General features: G+C 33.7%; 1 protein-coding gene and 1 pseudogene across 2 annotated transcripts in view; both read left to right on the plus strand.

Annotated features, from left to right (window-relative positions):
- UNC5C (unc-5 netrin receptor C) overlaps window positions 1-21,889 on the plus strand; it is a 334,483-nt gene that overhangs the window by 100,196 nt on the left and 212,398 nt on the right. The window lies entirely within an intron of this gene.
- Window positions 19,898-20,017, plus strand: LOC111737337 (annotated as a pseudogene).

Consider the following 21,889-nt stretch of genomic DNA (forward strand, 5'->3'; position numbering starts at 1 on the left):
AGGAGACTAAAATCTCTGATAGTTTTTGATGAACTAGGAATAGAATACAAAGCTACCTTATATCATCTTCACTTGGAGAGAAGCAAAGACACTAAGCATTTAGGCATGATCTACTACTGTATAATGGCCCTCAGTTTATTGCTGAGTTTCCTCATTGTTTATGAATAACATGAAAAGGAGAAAGTATCTGCAGCTCATTTCTGGAAAACTATCTTCAGAAACCATAGTTACTATTTGCAAATTTTACAAATAAATTGATTAATAAAAGCAGCTGTTTAGGAAGCTATGTACACGGTAAGCACTTTCTATTCCAGCACATCTCAGGTAATGTGTGCTAGGATTTCTTAGATGCAGAAGACAGGTAATAAACATGCTTCTTCTCTTCGGGATGTTTGAGTGATAACTGTATTCTTGCTCTGATTATCAGTAAGAAGTTAAAAGCATTTTTCACAAATTATATTTTTGTTTTGAGTAGTGAATTTTTGCTTCGTACTATACTTTTTTAATATGTATTTTATGGTCACTTTATATATAGATATTTTCAAAAAGAGGCTTTTACATGATTGAATTATTAAATGAGAGGGTACGTGTTCTCAGACAATCATCTTGGCTCCAAAGAGACCGGAATTTATTCTTCTAATCTACATTGCTAAATAGTGGAGTATGTGGTCATTTGGGAGCTTTGTTTTAATTGAGGAATAAGAGATAAAGTTTTGATTATTACTTGTATTACTTTGAGTTGGTCATGGAATCTCCACTTTCAGGTCTAAAGGCCATCTTTATGAGAAATGTCTCATTAAAAATACAGTAATTTTGAAAGAATAAATTTTATTTTTTAGTTATGTGATAGACTTCCCCAAAACTCTGATCTACTAGAACAGTGCAAATGTCTGTGAGTGGAGATCCTTTGTGGCAAAATCTCTTTTACCACAGATTTTGCTACAATGAAAAAAGAAAAAACAGATTATTAATGAATTTAGAAGCATGAATGTGCAAGTTTACCAGCAGCTCTGCCTTTATCTCTACACCCAAATAAACTACAGCTAAATTGTAAAATTAATCACAGTGACGTCTTGAGCTCTGATAAGGATCTTGCCACTCTATTCTATTTCTTTTGATGGTGCAAAACAATTCCACAAAGTTTTCTTAGTTGGACTTGCTTTTATTACAGAAACATGTGGCATCACATTAGACCTTATTGTTGAAGCTGTATCATTCCAATGATCAAGTCCAGCTTATTCAACTTTTTTTCCTAATTGCAGTGTTGCAGGAAAGCTAATTATAGTTCTACATCAAACTGGCCCTTATTATCCACTCTACTCATTACAAAATATGGTGATCTATGCTGATCAAAAATTTTCCGTAGTTTATTTTTATAGTATCTTGTTATATTATGTCTATATGTGTGAGAAAGAGTATATCTTTTATTATAGATTATTTAGCACTTTTAAAATTCTAGGTTTTTCTTCCCTAATGCTACAGATTCCTAATACAATATGCCACAGAATAAAGACAAGCTTTTATTTTCTTATTTATATAATTTTATGATTTTTGAATCTTCAATAAATAAAAATATTGACCTTATTAATTTAAAATCTTTTGTATTTTTTGAATCTTTGAGAATTTTAGATTATACAGAACAACTGTGATCATATAAAATTATTAGTTCAATTATTCCAGGCAATCTAAATATGAATTTTTTATAATATTTTTAAGATAATGAACATATTAGAATTAACATGATACACTTATATGAATGTCACAATTAGAGTTGCATACTTTATTCAGATAAATATTAGACCTATATTTGATGTTCAGCTGTGATTGTATGAACTTAAAATGGTTTCTGCTTTGCTTAATTGGTTTGGATTTTCTCTGTCAGGTTTTTTTATCTTCATTTTCTTAGTGAAAAAGTTGCAGACCTACTGTTTTATATTTCTATTTTTTTATAAGAAAGAAAAAGGCAAGCAAAAATCTAAGTTTGACTAATAGTAGTTTATTCAGAGTTTATGAGAACTTCAAAAAATGTCCCCTGCCTTCATTGAAGCATTATGAAAACCCCAAATTACAACTTTTATAGAAAATAGACACTAGAAAATACATAAACCATGAAACTACGTTAAAGATTATTATTTCTAAGATCATAATATTGACTATGTTCTAGAAAAACAGAGCATAATGTCATAAGAATACCACCCCATGCCCTTCCTTAATTTTGGATGAGTTTGCTAATTCTCTATATATTTCTATTGGTTATAGACCAATTAGCACTATTATACATTGGTAAAATATTCTGTCATCTAAATAACTTGTAAGTGTTCATTTAATTGAGTTATTCCAAGAGTTAACTAACAGAAACATCCTAGGACCTTTTGCCACTGAGTGGCCTGACCAGTCTTTACATTTTTAGTAAGATGAGTGCCTCAAAAATGCCCAAGCAAGAACTAGACCATTTATCAACAGCAGTTTCTGAGGTTAGTTGTATATCTTTGCACTATTCAGTGTAATATTTGAACAATCACTGTGGTTACAATTTGTCTTTAATTTCGTAATCGTGGTTTTTTTTTTCCCCCACTCTTTCATACCAGGGAATTTTTTCTAGCTTCAAAAAAGATTGAGTCCACCTCATGAAAATCATTCATGGAGTCTTTGAAGATATACTATTATGTAATAGAGGGAGGTTTTCTCAATTTCAAAGAAATAGATTATGGGTTATTATTTTATATCCACCAGTTAATGATTGCTCCAGTTAGTTTTCTCTTCAGATTCTGCATGAAAAAAATTACAATTTCTTATATTCCTAGTTGTTACCAATTTTGCAAATAGATAATCACAGGAAATTATTAGAATAAAATTATTTTAAGTTAAATTTACATTTAGTATCATAAGACACTTTTAAATTGCATAGAAAGGCTTCATAAAAATCACACAAATAGCAATAGGAAATAACAACATATGTGTTTCTAAAATTCACCTCAATATGTAAAAAATCATGAAATAAAAATCACAAGCACTTATGGAAAAAACATAGACAATTAATTAAAATTAATTAATTACATAGTTTTATACATGTAAATTGTTATCAATACATAAATGTTACAATAAATATGGACTTTGCCTTGAAAAAGACCTGAAGTTTGCTTATGGAAGAGCTGCAGCTTGAGAGTTATTGTAAAGAGGTGAAAGGAAAGTTATCTGAAATCTGACAGGATGTTGTAACACCGGATGGGGATGGGTGTGGTTCTTAATACATGTGATAAACTGAGGTATCTGGGAGATATTTGAGGGGTTTGTGTCTGTGTTTGCATTTTGTGTATTCCTATGTGGCTTTATTCAGTTGGGTGCCGTTTTCTATGTTCATCTACCCTTTCTCACATGCAAAATAATGCATATTCAAATGGGAAATCTTGTGTCATGCTCAAATAATTTTCTGTTAGTCATTTGCATTTTCAAAACAAGAGTTATAGCAGAACTGACTATACATTTGAAAGATTGCTACACTGACTTTCTAATGGAAGATGATGAGCCTCATGGTAAAAAAGATGTCACTGTTCAATATTGTCACTAACATCAGTACAATTAATATGCAACCTTTTGACTTTTTCATCTACTGTTATGCAAAACTGAACTTCGACCCCTCTGCCAAACTTGGTTCATTCATTTGAATTTGCTTTGCATTGAGAAATAACATTTTACCTCGAAGGGATATATCGGAATCAGGAAGACCACTGAGTATCCGTTTAATATTTAAAAATCTTTCATTTGTCTCCTTTCTTGTTCTCTTATCTCCAGAATTTGTGCTTACTAAACCAATCAGTACAAAAAAAAAATGAGATTCTTTATTTATTTAATGAATGAATGAATTTAAAGGAGTAAGCGAAAATGTTGGATGTGCAAAGTGTATTTAACCTATCCTACTTCCTGTTATATGTTTTCTTAAAGAGTTAAAATCTCCTGTAATGTGTTACTATACTCTGAGAGAAGTTAATAAATATTGGAAGGGAATGGGCTTTGACAGACTTAAGGGCTTCCATAGCCCATGCAATATGCTTTCATATTCTGGAGCTAGACTTCAGTGCACAGAGAAGAAAAATAATAAGTTCTTTGAGCTGAAACTTCATAGTCACTGTGGGATACTCAAGAAAGAGACCAATGGGGAGAAAGATAATATAGTCATAGCTTTGAACTTGTCCTGGATTTTACTTGCTAGAAATCAAGTGAGAGTCACTCTGACACCTTATTACTAGCTCTTTTTCCATGTAGGAAAAGTGCTCCACAGTCCATGTTGATAAAAGTGAAAGGGAGTTCACACATGAGAGAGAAGGTGGTCTTGGATTTAGTGTGTAAAAGAAGTGTAGTAAGGCTAAGATCTACTCCAAGACCCAGCTTGGAGGCCACTTTCAATGGCAAGTCTTTCTCACCCTTCTGATCTAAATTAGATATTTCATCTTGCATTCCAAAAGCACTTTTCTGGTTATATTCTATTTCTCAGTTTCCTGTTTTCTATTATGGGATGAGGACAGAAACATTTCTGTCTCATTCCCTATTAAATGCCCCAATGTTTAGTTAATTGTCTGGTGCAGAGTAGGTGTTTAATAAACGTGTGACTGGATGAATAAGCATTGGAACTTGAAAGGTTCCTGTCACAGAAAGAGATAAAAGATCAACATACAAATTGGCTAAGAAATAATATGGTGTATTATTGTAGAATAAACAAGTAGCATGTAAGAAATAAGCAATCAAACTATAATTGTTTCAGTCGGCAGTTATCTGCTGTATGTCTACTATGTATCACTATGTTAGATGACAAAGTGAATAAGAAATGTATAGTCCCTACAGTCATGGAGCTTATAGTCTAGTGAAGTACACAGATATTAAATAAAGAAAACATAAATGTATAATTCAACTTTTCATAAAAACAATTACAGAGCATAACTGGGAAGACATCTTCTACATGGGCAGGCAGTAAAGGCATTTTTAAGGAAGTGATATTCAAAGGTGACAATTGAAGAATGAGGAGGGCCAAAAAGAATTACCTATGCACAGTCTGTGAAGACAGTAGGAACTCAGCTTGTGTGAGAAAAAGAAAGACAATGGGAGATGAGCTAAGAATGATGGACTGGAGTTGTGGTTAGAGAGGCTACAGTTAGATCACGCTTGGTAGAGGGTTTGGATTTCAATCAGGATGAGGCTGCATGCATTTCTCAAAACTTAATGAATTTGCACTTAATATTTGTGAACTCTATTTTGTGTAAATATTATATAAAAAATAAATATTGAACTCTGAATAATAATATACATCCTTAAATATTTAAGGAAAAGTGTACTTGTTTTATTAAAGTTCTATATATCTATCAATCAGTCTTATTTTTGGATGCATTTCAAAGTAAATTATAGACCCCAGTAAAGTTATTGTTAAAATCTATATGCTAGATACATAGGTACTCATTGAAAAATCCCTTCAACTTTGATGTATGTTTGTATTAATATTCACAGTAAAAATGGTGAAAAAATAAGTAAATGCCCAAAAGTGATAAGATATAATAATTATGCGAAATCCCACAACCCAAAGGAAGGATTCTTCTAGCATAATCCTTGATTCTTTTTCTATGAGGTTTTATTATTATGGAATTGGTACCTGCTTTTATGATAATAAGCATATCCTGTAGCTTTAAAAAAACATTTCAAATTATTTACGTGGTTTTACATCACTTAAAATATCAAATCTTTTGACAAGGTATTTCTTTGAGTAAGTAAAAAAATAACTCTCTTAGACTAAAATCCATCAACCCTCAACTGTCCACCAGCACCTATGAGTGTAGCAGAACAGAAATGAACACACTATTTGTGTGATCACCTATCTACAGAAGATTCTACTTTAATATTTTTTTCAGATTTGTGGTAGACTTGAATAACATAAAAGAAAGAACTGTTGTTTCTTTGAAAATTGGCTAAATGTGCCCATGAGTCTTGGTGTACTCAATAGTTTGGCTTCTAACCTGTCTGTGAAAATTTAAGTATCGTCGTCTGAAGGCTGTGGAACAGAGATTGCTCTTTTCTTTGATGAGTTGTTACCCACCATGAGATTTCACTGATAAATTAGTGCATCGCAGAATCACATTAGGAACCTCATGCTTGATCTCCCTATGTTTTCAGTGAAAACATTTCCCTTTTATTGATGTTTGTTCTTATTGACCCTTTGAGGTCAGAAGACAGAGTTTCTTTATTAAATCAGTAAATCAGGGGTATTTAATTGGCTCTAGGAACTTCTGAGTGGTCTTGCTCTATTCCAGCCCCAAACAGTGTTCTGACCAACCACTGTGAATTCTGCTTTTCCAAGAAGGTAGGGGGTAAGAGATTATAACAGTCTCTGTGTAAGTCAGTTGCTCCTTGCCTTCAAAGCACCGATTTTCTTGGTGTAGGCAAAATGCCAAAATCAATGTTTTTGACACACATAAAGAAATAGTTTAGAATTAGAAGACTATATGGTTACTTCTCTTTTTCTGAAAAGCTATCAGACATTTTAAAAAGAAAACATGTTGTACGTTTTTACAGAGGAATTTATTTTTATTCTCCAGGTTACACAGAAAATAATTAGATGATTGGTGGCGTTAGCAACTGTGCTAAGATCAACTATAGTACAGGAACGATGAAAGCTGACTTTCATAATGAGAGCAAATGGCCTGGAGTCTACAAGAAATTGCTGAGAATCTTTTTAGGGTGCCACCACTGCTAATTAAAACCTGAGAAATAACACCAAAATTCTTCAGGAATCACAAATACTCATTGCAGAACCAACCTTGAGGGTCATTCCAATTTCTAAACTATCTTCATTAGAATTTGAGTTCTAAAAAATATAGAGCTGCATCACCTCATTTATATTCATTTCCTTTTACATCTTTTTCATTTGGTTCCCTCGGTTTTCCGTTCTTGTGCTTAACTTCATTATTACTTGATATGGGGCATTGAGAAGTGAGAGAAGCAAGATGTTCAGAAATTATGCCTGTAGCAAGTATTTCTAGACTGGAGAATGTAGCCTCATTTATCATCATCATTATTACTAAAAAGCTATAGGTCAGGAATGTCTTAAGTCCCCAGTGTTTCAGCATTGTCTACTAAATTGGGGTTAATTAAAATGTCTCTTTAAAAAGTAGTTCTCTGGAATAAACACACACACACACACACACACACACACACATGCTTTTCTTCAGTCTTCTTTAAAGGAGTCATTATTCTATGTCTTTCAGGAAGGAATGGAATTGACATATATAGGGCATGGTTTTATTTTTCTAAACTAGAGAAGGAAGAAAATCATCTAAAGAATTATGAATTTCCAACACGTAGATGGTTCTACCCTCATTGTAAAGGCTATAGTCCATCTTTAAAATATTATGTTTTTGAATCTTTACCCTGATTCCTTCAATATGTTTAAAAAAAGAAAGAAAAAAAGCTAAAGTATTTTTAATCTGTGCTTTCACTCCTTCAAAGAATATATTTCCCTCTCATGGCTCTGAAGGTAGGATGTACAGGTGTTACCTTGAAGGCTTAACGTGCAGATTTCTCATCTCCATTCCCAGAGCTTTTGATTCAGTAGGACAATGGTGGGACCCAGAAATGCTGTGTTTTACAAGCCTCTGAGGAGATTCTGATGCCTGTGATCTTTGGACACATTCTGGAAACTTCTGCTTTTATAACATCACCACTTTAGAGTGTTACAGGGACAAGTAAGAGGTGCTATGAAACACACAGGAGGGGAACCTAAATTGACACAGTAGTGGCACTGTGATTCAAGCTGAGTACTGATGGTTGAGTGGGAGTTACCTAGTCAGGCAGTTGGGATTAATGAGAATGAGAAGGTGAAGACATTTAGGTAGAAGTTAATTCAAGTGAAAAGACTTAGGGGCTAGAGAGAAAATGGCCACAAATAAATCTACCTGGATGAAGAATGACATGAGAGTGGTTGAGGAAGTGTGATAAAAAGATGAAGTTGGAGAAGTGAGTTGAGACCAGATTACAGAGTTCTCATAGCCAAGTCAAGAATTTAGGGCAATATCCTGCCAAGCACCACCAGAATTCCTGTCAGCTGTGTGCCTTTGCCATCATTGCCCTTTCATGTTCTTTGGCTCCATGTGATCTTGGGTCTATCATCATTTTAAGATGACAGCTGCTTTCAATGTAGCTATTCTACTGGAACTACCAAGGGTGAAAACCTTACAGAAATAACAAGTCATGATGTAACATGTGAGAGGAATGGCTTTTTGAATACATTTTATTTTAAGATAACTGCTACCTAGTAATTCAAACTGCTCTCTTCACTGACTTTGTCTCATAAATATTAGGAAGAGAACAATAGCAGTGAGTTCAAACAATGTCATGTGACAAAGATAAAAAGAAAAAACTAATCTGAAATTCTGCCATTTGGGACCTGTAACCTATATTTTTGTGTGCATTTCTTTTCTACTCGCAACCGAAGGTAAACCAGGCATTTAAAAAAGTTATTTATTTTTAATATACTTTATATGAAATTTAAATAAATACATAAATAGCATTATTCTGCTGCACTCATTAATGCTAAGATACGCATTTACCTTCGAATTGAAGAAATCCCATGTTCATTTATTTTGGCCGATAGTTTTTCAGTAAATTATCCATACCTATTTTCTCTTCCTAGTTAAGGATATGTGTGTGATTGAATGTATACTTATGTGTCAAGAATCGTCAGTCAAGAAATGGCAAGAAAATATGCAGTGAAATGTAAGAAATGTAAGAAAACAGCTATCTTGAGCTTAAACTTAATGTGTTGACTCTCCTGCTGTGAACATGACTTCTTTGGCCCCACTCTGATCACATTAGTCTACAAACACCTTTAAATGGAAAGCTTAGAGCCTGCCAGGAGCAACTTTTTTTTTTTTTTCCATTTCCTTTTTCTCCATTTAACTTTGAAAGTGGGAGGATTTGATTTTTTGATCTTCCAAGTAGCTGTCAACTCAGAAACACTACATTTTATTTCGTCGTGTTTGATTTCTTGATCTGGATTAAGACTTGAACAAGAAAACAGCTACTAATTGAAACAAGTATTGGGACAAGAAAAAGAGTTTGCTCTATGAAGTCTTGAGAGAATGCAGACAAAACTTGTAGTCTATGTGATTAGACAGTAAACTCCAGTTTTTTAAAAAGAATTACTAACTATTATTTAAAGGAAGATGCAAAGTGCTCCTCTAAGTAGAAATCAAATTCTTGAAAGAGTCATTAGAAACAGTTTCAGACATGTTATCTAACTGCTACTTTTCAAGTGCCACCTAATGAACTAGAAGAGACCTTCATTAGAAAATGTACTTGTATTTGCTCTACTAAGTAGTGAAAGACTTGTTTAGGGTGGGTTGTGCTTTCTCAAATTGCCCTCCTTAAACAAACAGAGCAAGAGAAGAAAGCTTTTAGATGTATAACATGAAGCCATTACAAGAAGCTGAAAGTCAACCCATGAAAGAAAAGAGCTGTTTAGTGGGTTTCTAGTTAAGGATCTGGGTGGTGCTGGAAACAGAATGAAAGATAATAGACTCCTAGTGACGGAGCTGTCAGGAGACAGAAAACTGTAGCAGCTTTGTGGGAAAACAGAATTGCTGGGTGTGCCCACTTGACCTTTACTCTGAATAGATGAGCTTAAGAAGATCACAAAGGGCTTTGCAAAAAAGTAGTGAGCTCAGTCTTTTGGTGCCTAAAATTCCTCTTTTATTTTGGGGAAGTTTTAAGTTTGTTTCATGGCATTCTTAAAGGAACTTCTTGAAATCTTATTATAATCATATTGTAGGTATGTGTTTTAGATGAAGGCATTGCTCACTCTATGGCCATCATGTTTTGGTGTGTTTATGAGGAAGGATTACTGAATAGAGATTCCAGTATCTGTACACTCCACATTATCACTCCCATCAAAGCCATTCATTGAGTCTCCTTGTAGGTTTCTGGGCAATTGCATAATCTTATTTAAATCAGAAACACAATCATCATTTGAAAACATAATGTATATCAAAAGCATATATACAGCCTCATAGATGAAAGGCTTTCAGATTAATTGCCAACATTTTCTAAAAACAGGGCTTGGCAATGGTGGTTCATATGAAAAAGATCTGGGAGATTTCAGTTAAGTTCCAGTTGAATACGTGACAAAGTTATGATGTGGTAGCCGACAAGCGTATTTAATCTTAGTCACATTTATGGAATTATAATTTCTTGCCCTAAAATATATGGACAATACACCTTTTAAAAATTGTGTTCAGTTGTGAACATCACACTTCCTAATAAAATGGCAAAATGTGAGAATGTACAGAGGAGACTACTTTTCAAACCCTTTTGAAAAAAGGAATTGATCATATTTAACATAGAGAACACTTGTCATTGGACAGAAGAGAAATGATAAGCATGATCAAAGATTTCAAATATCTGAAAGCCTAGAATATCTATAAATTTTGTGAGGTTTCACAAAATTTACAGTTTCTCAACCATATAAATATATGCCAGAGTAAATAATAAATAGATTAAAGAGATAACAAAGAAAATATTAAGAAACCATAAAAATTACACAGGAAAATAAAAACAAATATTTAACTCTTTGGAATTGAAATCTATGATTTTGAATGAAGAAACAATAAAGGAAATGTTGATAGTTGTGAGTTGGAATATCTGAATTATTCAAAAATGCTTAAAAGTTGTAATTAAAAATTAAAAATATAAAGAAGCTAAAGAAATTATAAGAATCATATTCACCAAGAATAGTTACTAGCATGAATAAATATTCACATTATAATGTTGAGTAAAAGATCACTAGATCAAAGTTGAATTTTTAAAGTTGAAATATATACATTAAACTAATTGCTAAGAAATCCTTTTTAATGGATTTCTTTGGGTGGTTGAACTATAGGTTTTTATTTATATGTAATATTCCTATATTTTTCAAAACTTCATGTAGTAATCCTATTTTCTTTACGTTTATAGAAAGTTGTATAAAAACAAAGGATATAAAAAACAAAAGAAGTGGGTCAATATTTAGATCTTATGGGTAGGTATAAAGTTAACAACAAAAAAGATATTTCTAACAAACTTTTAACAATATCTTATGACCTATAGGCTGTGCTTTTCATTATAAGAATTTATGTAGAGATATCATTGTAAATCAGAGATACTATAGAATAGCTTTCCTTAAAAGAAGGAGGGAGCTGACATTTGGTGATTTCAACTGTCCTTTCACCACTAAACTTCTTGGGGTGGGGAGGTAACTTACAATTTAAAAGACTATGCAGATGGGAGCTGAAAAGTGACATAGAAATCCACAACTTTAAGTAATTTAGATGTTTTTGAAATGAGAAAATGGAAGTCCAGAGTCACGATAATGGGCAAGAATGTAACTGATTCAAATTTCCTAAACCCTATTGCAGTTCTCTCCCCTTCTGTAGAATAATTTCACAGTGGGGAGTTTTGATCCCAGTCCAGCAGCTTCTAGTTTCCCTACTTCTCTGTGCCTCCGCTTCCTCATCTGTAAAAGTAAATCTGTTATCATACTTGGAAGGTTAGAGAGGACTGAGCACTCAGCAGAATTCTTGACTATGTGAGAAATGGGCATTACCTATTTTTCATACATTAAAAAATATATCTACATCTCATGATTTTGGTATTTCAGTTTTGGTTTCTATGAATAGGCATGCATACATGGAGTGGGCTGGGGGAGAGGGATGTGAAGGGTTATTCTGGTTTATTTATTTTCATGATATCTTAGTACCTTCAGAAGTCACTCATCAGGTTTCTTATCCCTCAATATGATTTACTAAGAATTTCACAAACCAGAGAGAGAAAAATAGAGCCCTTTATAATTTTTTCCACATATAAGAGACAACAGCTTTTTACATGTGAATGAATGCTGGCCTTTTTAGTTAGTATTTACTGTTTGTGGAAACTGATTAATTTTCTTGTATAGTTATCAATGTTAATATCTCTAGCTTAGACCAGGAGCATATTTCTGTTAGTTCCAGAACAATAATAACTATACTTAAGTGCTTATTTTAGTGTAGTTCATGTCTTTAAGTTTAGAAGATCATGGATGTGTTAGAGAATATTTACTTTAAAGTTGCTGGAGCCTGGCTTTTAATCACACCAATACGAATGGTCACATGGACAAGTGCTTCTCTCCCAGGCATATAGAAATGGGCACAGAGTCTGCATTTTTCTAAAAAAGGTTGAGTTTACTTATGCCTTTAAACATCTACTCTCAATTTTTAAAGGACATTTCTCCTTAAACGCTTTGTAAAATATATTTTTTGTGACTTATCTTCCCCAATTTCCAAACTTAAATATTGAAAGCGAAAATAGAAAAAAAAACCTTCAAAATGTATTTGTTTGAATGGAAAACAACAATATTAAAAATGTTCTCTTCTGTCTTGCAAATGTATTTTATTATGAAAGTGTTTTTTCAGATTTCGTAGTGGTCCACAAATAGAATCCCTTACATGCTATTTTATGACCTCATCATTCCATGGTGCCACTTATAGCTAAATTTTTTTAAATAAAACTACATTGGGAAAGATGAGCCGAGAGCAGGCACCTTGCCTCCTCGTGCCATTTAGAAGCATATGCTGGATAAGCTGTCAGTAAATACAGCTGGAGATGTTTCCCATGTATTCTGGGTAGCATGGCCACATCACTGTCATCTTTAGCATCAGAGTTCCAAAACGCAGTTTTGTTTCCTCCAACTCCCAGAGAGAGATTCTTTTTAGGATACTCACTTGATTTTAGGCTCAAAAAATTCTCTCTAGCAGAAAGTATAACCTTTTCATATAGAAAGCGTCATCTTTGCAATAGGGGCTTGTGAAAGGATTTGTTTGCATTAGTAAAGGTATTCCCTGAAGGTGGAAGAGAGAAGTCTCATTGTTGAGCAGAGACCACCACCACCCAATATATGTTTAATAATTATGTTCCTGAGGCTTAAAAATCAACAAAGTTATAATTCACACATACAAGTACAGCAGAATTGTCCACTGGCAGCCGTTATCTATAAAACCAATTAAAGAGAATAGCATATTAACATGCACACCATGAAGCAAAAACTCCATTCTCTAGAGTATTCTCTCATTGAGATACAAGGACTTTATCTTTGGCATAGTGTGTATGAACTAATTGAGATGTCATTTAATAAAAAAGAAATCAGTTAAAAAGGTTAGGGGAGAGCAATGTTATTGCAAAATTTTCCATTTTTAAGAAGACATTCTTTACTAAAAAATATAGCCCCCAGCTGAAGATCTAATCATTGTCTGGAATGGGGGTGGAGCAGGGGAGAGAGAACACAGAAAAAAAAGTCTCAAAGAGAAAAAAGGAGCAAGACCCTAATTGAAATGGGAAGCACTCTCATTTTAGAAAATGTTTTCTTAACAGATTGCTCTAGCCCTCTGCCTCAAGGTTTTTGATTAAATTAATGATGGTAGTGATAAGCTCCATTAGCATGCTATTTCCAGAGGGACAATTTCTACAGCCTTCTTTTTCCTCCTTGCCTAAATTTCAGGTATGACAAAGAAATTCTAATTGAAGCCAGAACAAGCCAGGAAAATGAAGTTTTTATTACCATGCAAATACAGACAATCGGGAAATTAATTTTTCACGTGTGCCTACCTAAACGAGTAACGTTTCCATTATAGGCTTCGTGTCACTCAGCTGGGAAGCTGTGGCTGCAGCTTGTTGTCTTCAGTGAGGTCTTGAACTTCTCTTTTTTGTTGCATGTTGCCTGCTGTCTTGGGACCAGTCAGCACATCTGACGTGTTGTGTTCAGTTGGCCCTTGCTGTTACCACAGATCTACTAGAGCAAATAGGTGAATTTGTTATGATCCATAGGACATTATCAACTTGATTTCCTATCTTGGTAATAAAGTATTAAAGAAAAAAGCAGCCAAGTCCTAGATAATAAAGAGAGGAAGAAGTATTTCAGTAAATTGAACCATAAAATCCATAACAGGAGATACGATAGGGACTCTTCCATGCAGCAATTAGCTGACTGAGAGCTTAGGAAAACAATAAAAAAGAGTGTTATTTTAGGGCTCTGAAATAGTTACATTAAATTATTCATAAACAGTCGTTTGCCTAACACCATTATATTTCATATTCTGATTGAAACTGTTGTGCTAACAGTTAACACTCTGTGTGTGAAAAAGAGTGTGTAGTAGAAATTAGTGTGAAGTAATTTTGGTTTTAACTTTCTGATTCTTATTTTGAATCAAATATCAAATAATAGATATGGTACTTAAGAGCAGAAACCAAAAGAACATCTTTCTTTTTTAGTCTACCATAGTATCAGAATTAATACTAAGTATTCAAATAGATGTTTCATAAAAACATCGAATTTAATATATTTTTACTTTCCTAACTTCGTTAAAAAAAATAGATAAATTCCAGGAACTTCATTAAAAAAAATAGATAAATTCCAGGAATGAAGGATGGAGATGAGGGACAGAGAAAAGTGAACTTGTGGAGGTCTCCACTGGTCTTTCTCATTTTGCTTGTCTGTAAACCATTGGTTCAGAAATTATCTTTCATAGTTTATTAGGTCTTTTTTTGCCTTTCTTTTGAATACCACCTTATAACTGTTGCATACAGAACATTTAAAAATGTTCAGTATGCAACAGTTATAAGGTGGTATTCAAAAGCGAAGAGACTTTTAGGGTAACTGGAGTCAAGAAAGTCTGTTCCAAAAAGATCACGTGGACGTTTTGATGATGCAGAGTAATTTCCTTAGACACAAATAGTGGGAAATACATGTCTGATAATTGAAAGAGGGAAGAACATTGCTTTTATTTATATCCCTTAAATTAGATGGAACAAAAACCCTGAGCTAGAACATTATAGAGACTGAAAATAGTTAAATCTTTCAGAGAATTGGTCTAAAATCTCAATATCAAATACGTGGTAGACCTGGAATTATATTATATCTCGGACTGGCCTTGGTTTGCTAATCTCAAGTGCTAATCATGTGATTTTATAGAATTTGATCAAAGTAGCTTTTGTTCTTCTTTATTAGAAACTTTTCTTTATTTAAGCTCCTTTAAAAAGTAAACTAGATTATTTACATTTCCCTTTTCTGCTCCTTCTTTGAGCCTCATGTATGTTTTCCATGTTACTCACAATGACAGTGTATAGATGCCTCCCTGAGAGCTAAGAGTATGTTTTCTACACTGTTCATAGAACTTTTGTGCAGAAGCCAATGTTTTATTGAAATGTTTTATTATTACAGCTCATTGTAATAAAATCTAAACCTCCCATATAAAAGAAAGCAATACAAAATGAACAAATAAATGAGTTTAAACCAATTTAGAAATCTAAAATATATATATATATTTTAGCATATGCATCAATAAAATATAATTACATAAAGTTTTATTAGAAAATATTTACTAATTCCTTTTTTTAAAAATAAAAGTATACAAGTGCTAGCAGCTGGAATAAATTAAATTTGTTTAATCTTTAGACTTATGAAAATATTGATTTTTTTTGTTGTTTTGTGTCTTCTGACACAAATATGTCTGACATTCTCAATGAAATTGCTTATAAAATAGACTAAATCAGACTGGATTTTACATTCGACACCTCCAGCAAATGTAACAACTAAGAATAACTGGAATTGGAACCTAAAGAGCCTGTCTTGGTACGTGTTCAGTGAGTTTTCATCTTATTGTAGAGGCTATTTTCAAATAAGACACATTATTTAACCTGATCCATCTTTTGTCAGACACACAGTGAGTACAGATTAAATTAACAAATTCTAAATGCTTACTAATGCTTTGTTTTCACAATTGATTATTTGTGTTTATTCTCAGGACCTCTAAAGCAGAAATGTTGAAAATGCCATTTCTTCACAAAAAGACCATCAAAAATTATGGAAATATTATGTTGCTTATCAAGTTCCTTTTATTTATAAGCTCTTCTAAGTAAGATTCATGCTACTCATTTCTTTAAAAACTATTGAGCTATTCTGAACTTATATTTTAGAAGTTTCAGGAGGTAAGAATCCTTTGTTTTGAGAATTTTACATTATCTAATATATCCAATATAGCATCAAGAGTAGTTAGTATTTTTAAATGTTCAGTATGTACCAGAAAAGCACGACTAGAGGAATGAATTCTCTGGGTGTGGACCTCTGAAAGAAGAAAAGTTTGAGGGGCTATAGGGTGGAAAGGTGGTGACTGCATTACCACATTACTGCAACACTCTGTCTTATGTACAGTGGCACTCAATAAATATCCATTTACTTTAATTGAGTGGGCATAAATAGCGTTTACCATAAATTCTTTACTGGCAGCCAGCTGCATTAGGCTGCTGAGACCATAGCATATTCTCCCTGGAATCAGAACACAACCTCTTTTTAGTGTCCACCTTTGCTCAAAGGGGAAACTCGAGCTGTAAAATCAAGTATGATTTCATTCTGATCACTAGTAAAATGATTTAATAGAAAATAAATTTTATATCATCATAGAGAGTCTATGGACATAAAGGCACATGGAGTAAAATACTAGGTTTTCAGATAGTTATTTGAGTTCTTTGTGGTTTTCATCATCTTAATAAATTAAGAATCACTTTCTCCATATATGTTTACATAATAGCAAGATTACTTTGTCATCTGAATTTCCCTGATATAAAACTGAGTGAACAAGAGGAACTGTTTAGAAGCCAATCAAAAAACCACCTTTACTCCATCTCCATTAATCATTTACCATAAATTTGGTATCTTAATGTTTCAGCTGTTAGAATGTTGACTTTAACCTAAGTAAGTCTTTATTTTCGTTTGTATTATCTCAATTCCAGATATCTTTCTGTGAGAAAGGAACTTATGGGATGTCAAAAATATTGAAGATTATTGTGTCTCACCTAATGAGGTGGATCTCCCAAAACAAACTGAAGGCAGCGATCTAGAAAGTGAGCAGCAGAAAAATGTTCTGAAGTCATGGGAGGTGGGAGTGGAGGAGGACAGCAGTTTTAGGGAGGAAGGGAGTTAGTCTGAGACATTGGGCTGTATCCGCTCTGATTTGGATGAAGAACAGGGACTGTCTTGTAATCGTTTTTCATCTTTGTAAAGAAAGATTTTGTCTCATTGGCACTGAAAGCTTTACTTTTTTCTGTAATGGCTGGCGGTGTTAGATACCACCTTTTCTCTTAATAAATGCTCAGGAATCAGAGCCACGGCAGCTGGTTCTCGTTCAGTAAATGATACTCATGTTGCTGTAGTAGAAGTCAGGCCTCAGGTTACTGCACATGCTTCTCCTCCGCCCACCTGGTCTTTCTTTTCAGATGTACATTTTAGATCTCAGTGTGATTACTTGTCGTGCATTTTCTTTTTAACATTTCTTGCTTAATTTTGTGTTTCTTAAAATTCCTGACCAATTTTATTCTAAAAATTGCTGAAAAGAAAACATGAAATTCCTCCTCATTTCCAAAAACTATCCACAAATCAAAGCGAAAATACCTTGTTGTGGCCTTTCTGATGAAACTTGGACAATTTTCTAATCGAATTCTGGAAAAGAACAATAACCACAAACTGAAGTTTCAAAGGAGGACGCAGTTGTTTTTGAAACATGTAAATCATTCACTGTAGCAATACTAAGTGTTATGAAGCCATCAGCATCTACAGTCATGGGTGAGAGCCTCGGGTCCTTACTGCTCCTTTGACCTAAGAGAAGAAATTGGTCATAAGATGAGTTTATAGGATAAGGCCCATTCACAAAACAGTTCCCCACTGATTTCTTGTTCATCTCTATGCTACTCTTTCTCCATAAAAAGCATGAGTAAAAATAAAGTTTCTCATCACTTCACGTGATCATTAAACATCTTAATTTATCAGTAAGTCGTTTTCTTTGGGAGAAGCAGCAGCCAGAGACTCTGTGGTGCTTGGAGGGAGAAGCAGCCTACAAGGAGGAGGAAAGGTGCAGGAAGAACAGGAAGACATCTTTCAGTTGCTTTAACTTTCTGCAAGAACTGATCCCACAGTAAGAAAGTGTACTTTGCGAAATTCCAGAATTCGGAATCATTCTATGAAGTTTGGAGGAGAGGCATTTAAGTCTAATAAAATGAAATACTAGGTTCAACAGAAGATTAAAACTGTTTTGAAGAGTAAAACTAAAAATATAAGTAGACTCATAAAGCATGTAGGTAAATTCGTAGATAAATCATAATTATTTATTTGGAGACTGTCCCTAATCTTTGGCAGTTGATGTTATGGGAGAGAAAACAGGTACTGCTTACCCGAAAATGCCCATTATGTATAGAATTCTTTGCATCAAATTTATAGAACATGCTTGGATTTTAAAAGACTCTCTTTCTCTCTCATGTGCTTTGTATTTCCTGTGTTCATATATAGTTGTTTTAATTGTACTTGATAACAGGTCAGGGGAGAGGAAATAACTGGTGTGGCTATGACAAAACTATAGCTAACCACATTTTTATTTGGACTTGGCACAATGCCAGAGGCATACACTCAGCCCCATGCATGCACATTGGCCTACCCATTCCCTTTGTGCCTGCCCCATTTCCTTCTGCCTTAGCTCTACTTCATGAATAATCACCGTATGAATGATGAAATACATCGAAATGTTATGTCGATTACAGAGACTTTATATGATACTAATTAGCTTAGGAACTGAAGATGCTTGCCTCTTATTTTCTCTAAATTAGTTTTAATCAATCTGAACAACATCCCAAAGAAACATTTTGAAGGAGAATTGCAAAATTGTCATCAAGAGGATGATTTTCCTGCTCACTAAATGTGAAAATCACTATGCAACAAGTGCATGATGTCAAACATTGGGAGTTTATTAATAATGAAAGTAACAGAACATAGGTCAAAAAGCTATGTGTGTAGGGACACACATTTAAAACAAATGATTAAACTTAATGCACGTTCAGGATTTACAGTGCTAATTTATGTAAAAAGATGTATTAAATTTCCACCTGGTAAAATCATTTCCATATACAATTCAATTTTCTGTATGCCATTAGAGCTATAGTTGGTTCATACCACAGAGGTTCTGATGGGGTCATTCAGAAATGTATAACAAAATTTGCTGGAGGAAGAGGAGTATATGGAGATCACTCAACCCTGACTGTGGGTAAGCATGTAGATTGGGCCATTGAACAGACCTATGTTTAATTCTCATTTTCAGCACTTAACCTTGGGCAAGTTCTTTGGCCTCAGTTTCTCACCAGTAAGAGAAGTGTCATAGAACCTACCTCATAGGGCTGTTTAAAGAAGTAAATGAGACACTAGGTTTAATACTCTATAAGTTACTGGAACAGAATGTAGAGCTATCCTAGCATTAATCTAATTCTAATATATGCATTCCATACATCTTTATGGAATGTTTACCTTGTGGCAGGACAGGAGCTCTGCTAGGTGCTGGGTCCTTTCTAACAGCTTTACATTGCACACACTATTAAATACTTACTTCTCCCAGAAGCACAAGCTATTTAATTACACCAGATATTTTATTCTGTTTTCCTGTGACTTGGACATGACATATGGACATTTTGATAAGGATGTCATAGTTTTAAAAGTGAAAGCATATTTCTGTAATACTGATAAAAGCATATTTATAGTGAACTGATACTAACGGTTCTAACTGCCAGAAAAATCTCATTGATCTTGAATCAAATTCTATCTTTTTTTTTTTTTTTAATTTTCATATATTCATTTTCATTCTATCCCCTAGAGCCAGGGAATCAAGGTAGCACTTATACATGACAGCAGAGAATTCGTGTCATCATATTCACACACTTTTTACCTCATTTTTTCATTTAAATCATTGTCCCCAAGATAGCATCTAGTCATTTGTTCCACCCGGTTCTTAAAGCAAGCATAATTTAAGAATAGACTGAAGAAGTCTACGGCCATGCCACCCTGAACAAGCCCGATCCTGTCTGAGCTCGGAAGCTAAGCAGGGTAGAGGCCTGGTTAGTACTTGAATGGGAGACCACCTAGGAAGACCAGGTGCCGTAGGCACAAAAAATAAAAAAGTAAGGGATTGTAAGCTGACAAGGTCCTTGCAATCTGTGAGGTCAACCAAGGATTGCCTCACCTAAAAAAAAAAAAAAAAAAAAAAAGACTGAAGAGCTAACTTTCCATAAACTTTCTGATTTTTCAGGGAAGGCAGAGTGCACACCACCATTTCAGGTAGTTCTTCACTCTAAAAACTCATATATAGCCTGTAATCTTTCAAAACCCTTAGTCTAAGTGCCTACAGAAACACTGACAGATGTTTCCCTTGTCCCTGCTGACAAGCTAGTCTATTCCATAAAATGTGTTTAAAAGTTCTTCCTTACAACGACTTAAATCTTTCTAACTTTCACACACCAGTTTTATTTCTGCCCTCTGGACTTTCACAAATAAATATATTCCAAAGACCCCTTTCTCTCACTTACTTTCTCCTATTTTAATCTTAACCTGCCCACTTCCATCAATGTTTATATATTCTCTGACAAATTTTAAAGTTGGGGGGGTAGGGGAAAAGGGGACATTATTATCTTTAAGTTATTACCAGAGTAATAAAGCAATTTAAAATTTAAAATTTTTAAAGAGTGATTTTCAAAGCACTTGAAGGTGGTCTCAAAGTGAGCATCTCCTTTCAGAATGATAGTTTGGATGCCTTTTAGCACCTGTATTTGCTGAGCATAAGCAATAAGTCCAGCCTATTTATCCCACACTTTCTAATTACTCACTATGGACACTCATCAAGGTTGTTTTGGAAATAAATTCCAATACATGTAATAAGCCTTATTTTTAAAAGTCAGCTTTGCCTCAATGAAAATGGGCATTAAACTCATTAAAATCAGACAATTATTCTTAAGAGTAGTATGTGAATAGTGCCCCGGGACTTGAAAGGTGGCGGGCACATGAGATCCTCAGTAAATATTAACTCATTCAACGAATAATCAGTTCAGCATATTCACTGTTTTTCATTAACTTGCTTTTTTGTTTGTTTGGTTTTTCTTAAAAAACGGTGTTTTGGTAGAAACTTAAGTGTTTTCTATGAATCTTGTGTGCTCCCAGCCCCATCTGAGATTCCATTTCAGAAAGTCAAGTGAGGACTAGGAAGCTAATAGGTTTAACAATTTCAATGATTCCTTTTACAAGATAATTTGAGGTTCATTGTCCTAATGTATTTGAGAACTTTGAACTATAAAGTTGTGACTAAAAGAAGTATATGAGTAATGATAGACTAGGTTAAAACAAATTTTTAGTGGCTAATGGAACTTTTACATGACTAGCATTTAAAAAATCATTTGCTTGATTCTTTTACATTCATGCTTCTCTCACTGTCTTTAAAAATTAAAGAAGTCTGTAACAACAGTCTAGGCTAAAGTATCAAAAAGATAAGAAAATAAAGAAATCCTTAGCTATGGTGGCCAAGGCTCAGATGGATTTATAATCAAGAGAGAGGCTTAAGGCTATATGAATTTAATATGATGAGTAAATATTACTGTACTGATGATTTGGACTTCATTTTATTTCCCACTTGTAAAAGAAAGGTCACAATAATCTCTAAAATTATTTTCTTTATATTTTCATCATAATTATCTAGATCACTTTTTCTCCTTCACTGCACTATATAACCTCCTTGAAGAAAATGTGTTTAAATTCAAACGCATTCTACTGAACCTGAAAAATTACCTTTAAATATTAGGTTGTAAGTTTCTGCCTGCCTGTTTATATCATATGGATAAGGTTAAAGGCATTCATATTCTCGTACAGAGGGATATTTACCTTCTATTATCTTTTACATGTACAAGTATATTTTATTAGAATGGATTGTGGACTAAAGGTTAGAAAAAACTGACATCACAAGTGGTCGTATTCACATGGTTACACAATAAG

This window comes from Pteropus vampyrus, unplaced genomic scaffold (genome assembly GCF_000151845.1).
Source record: "Pteropus vampyrus isolate Shadow unplaced genomic scaffold, Pvam_2.0 Scaffold25, whole genome shotgun sequence".
NCBI classification, from domain to species: Eukaryota; Metazoa; Chordata; class Mammalia; order Chiroptera; family Pteropodidae; genus Pteropus; species Pteropus vampyrus.